A 3,450-nucleotide genomic window follows, 5' to 3' on the forward strand; every position below is an offset into this window, starting at 1 on the left:
CTTTTACATATTAAACACATAATTATATTTTTCATAATAAGCCATATAGATATAATATTTATTATATATGCACTTTGCTTTATTGCAGATGTGATTTTTTTTACAAATGAAGTGTAGTGGTAACCATACATAGAGCAAGTCAATCGGCACCATTTTTCCAAAAGCATTTGCTCACTTCATATGTTTGTGTCACATTTTGGTAATTCTTGCAATATTTCAAACTTTTCCATTAGTTTTATAGTTGTTATGTTGATCTACACAATCAGTGATCTTTGATGTTACAATTGTAATTGTTTCGTGGTTCAATAAACCTCTCCCATATAAAATTGCTAAGTTAATCAACAAATTTGTGTGTTCTGACTTATACTGATCAATGGTTTCTCCATCTCTCTCCGTCTCCTTGGGCCTCCCTGTCCCTGAGACACAACATTATTGAAATCAGAGCAATTACTGACCATACAATGACATCTAAGTATTCAAGTGAAAGAAAAGTGTTACACATTTCTCACTTTAAATCAAAAACTAAAAAGCTTAATGAAGAAGGCATATCAAAAGCCAAGGTAGGCCCAAAGCTAGGCCTCTGTACCAGTTAGCCAACTTGTGATTGTAAAGAGACAATTCTTTTTTTTTTTAATTGAATTTTTAATTTTGTATACTTTAACTTCAGAACAAAACAAACAAACAAACAAACAAAAAAACCCACAATGATACACAACATCTAAACCCTATGTCAAATGTAAGAAGGGAAGGCTTGAGGCCCTTGTAACCTGCCTTAGGCAAAAACAGGAGAGGAAGAAATAAAAAAACCCCACTAGACATCAGTAGAGGAAACCAGGTGAGCCAGGGCCGCTCAAGGCTACTGGGGAAACCATGAAGACACTGCAGAAGACACAGTGTCTGCAGATACAATCTCCTAATCTAGTTCTTCGATGCGAGAGGCATCCTCATCACCCGCAAAGGGAGAGACCTCATCAAGTACCACAGCCCTGGGTTCTTCTGCTGTTACTTCATCTTTATCAATGCCTAGGCCTAGCTTGATCATGTGGTAGATGTGGTTAGATTTGGTTTGGGGATCCTCAAGTGAGAAGCCAGATGAGAGCAGTGCAGTTTCAAACAGCAACACCACAGGTCCTCAACTACTTTGCCATTCTTGTCTGCTTCTGCCTTCTGCCACGGAGTCTCCATGGTAGGGTGGTTGGGGTTTTGATCTCCAGGTGCTTCTTAGCCATCATGTAGCCCATTGTGGAATTATCCCAAAGGGCCTGGGCTTTCATGATTCGCTCTCTGTTAGCTGTGCAGCTGTAGGTGCTGGTCACAATATAGCAGGATGAAGACACAAACCTATTGGAGATTGTCACCTTCTCAGCCTTCTTGTCCAAGATTTCTTTCATGAGTTTGCACAGGTTCGCAAACTTGGCCTTGCTGTCTTCCATTTTCTTTTCCTCTTCATCCACAGGTAGCTCCAGGCCCTCCTTGTTAACTGAAACCAAGCTTTTCCTAACTCCTTGAGCTGCTGCACCCAGTACTCATCAATAGGCTCTGTCATATAAACTACCTCAAAGCCCGCTTCTGTATTCACTCCACAAAAACAGAGTTGGAAACTTGCTCCTTGCTTTCACCAGTGAGGTAATAAATGGACTTTTCGATCTCTTTCATGCGAGGGACATATTTTGAAAGAGAAGCCATTTCATCTCCAGACTGGGAGGCATGATAGCGCAGAAGCTCAGAAAGTTGTTTCCGATTAGCTGAGTCCTCATGGATCCCAAACTTTAGATTTTTAGAGAATGCCTCTTAGAATTTCCTATAGTTTTCCTTGTCTTCTGCCAGCTCAGAGAAGAGCTAAAGGTACTTCTTAACAATGTTTTTGTGAATGACCTTCAAGATTTTGCTCTGCTGGAGCATTTCTCAGGAGGTGTTCAGGGGCAGGTCCTTAGAGTCAACTACATCACGGATGAAGTTGAAGTATTCTGTTATTAACTCATCACAGCTGTCTATGATGAACACATGATGGACATAGAGTTTGATATAGTTCTTCTTCTTGTTGTTCTCAAAGAGGTCAAAAGGAGCCCAGCAGGGAATAAATAGCAATGTCCTGAATTCCAACTTACCTTCTACAGAGAAGTGCTTGACTGCCAAGTGGTCTTCCCAGTCATTGGTGAGGCTCTTATAGAGCTCTCCATATTCCTCCCGAGTGATGTCATCAGGGTTTCTGGTCCAAATGGGCTTGGTCTTATTTAGTTCTTCCTGATGAATATGAATATATTTCTTCTTAATCTCCTTCATTTTCTTTTTCTTATCATTAGCACTATCATTTTCCTCATCTGAGCTAACATCTTCAGTCTTGGGTTTTTCTTCATCATCTTTATCTTCCTCTTCTTTCTCCCCATCTCTTCTTCTGCTTCATCATCACTGATTTCTTTCTCTTGCTCCTTCTCCAAATAAAGGGTGATGGGATAACCTATGAACTGTGAGTGCTTCTTCACCTCTTTTTTGACCTGCCTCTCCTCTAGGTACTCTGTCTGGTCCTCTTTAAGATGAACGATCTCTTCGGTACCTCAGCCAATGAACTCACCATGTCAGCTTGCACAGGGAAGATCCCCCAGCAGAAGACTTTCAGGCATACTGCTCATCATCATTGTGCTTTGTGATCACAACCATTTTCTCAGCCACCAGGTAGGCATAATAAAAGCCAACCCCAAATTGTCCAATCATAGAGATGCCTGCACTAGTCTGAAGAACCTCCATAAATGCTTTTGTACCAGACTTGGCAAAGGTTCCCAAATTATTTATGAGATCAGCTTTGGTCATGCCAATACCTGTGTCTGCCAGAGTCAGGGTACAGCCCTGGGGGTTGGGGATTATGTCAGTTTTTAGCTCTTTACCACTGTCCAACTTCTGACTGAAGGATCAGTTAGACTTTCATAGCATATCTTGTCCAAGGCATCAGAAGAATTCCTGATTAACTCCCAAAGGAAAATGTCCTTGTTGGAGTAAAGGTATTGATGAGAGATATGAGTTGGGCAATTTCTGATTGGAAGGCAGAAGTTTCCACCTCCTCCTCTCCATGGTGCACATCCTCAGGCATCTTGAAGAGGAAAAGATGCAAGTGCTAGAGAGGTGCCCGGGCAAGGACTGTGCCAGCTTACACGCCGCAGACTGCGTGCGCCATGGTGAGTCACTGATAACTGATAGCAGTTAAAAGCATTACTCCAGTGAACACCGAAATAATAGGAGAGTGAAACAACTATGACAGATTTGGAGAAAGTGTTAGTGGTCTGGATAAAAGATCAAATCAGCCACACCATTCTCTTAAGCCAAATCTAATCCAGAGCAAGGCCTTAATTCTCTTTAATTTTATAAAAGTTGAGAGAAGTGAGGAAGCTGCAGAAGTAAAGCTTTAATTTATTAGAGTTGCTGTATTAGATTTAAAGAAAGAAGCCATGTCCATAA

The 3,450-nt window shown here is 41.1% G+C and overlaps 1 pseudogene; it reads right to left on the minus strand.

Moving 5' to 3' along the window:
- Nucleotides 1-913: 913 nt before the first annotated feature.
- Nucleotides 914-3,085, minus strand: LOC136383981 (heat shock protein HSP 90-beta pseudogene; annotated as a pseudogene).
- Between the last annotated feature and the right edge of the window lie 365 nt (nt 3,086-3,450).

This window comes from Saccopteryx leptura, chromosome 12 (genome assembly GCF_036850995.1).
Source record: "Saccopteryx leptura isolate mSacLep1 chromosome 12, mSacLep1_pri_phased_curated, whole genome shotgun sequence".
NCBI lineage: Eukaryota > Metazoa > Chordata > Mammalia > Chiroptera > Emballonuridae > Saccopteryx > Saccopteryx leptura.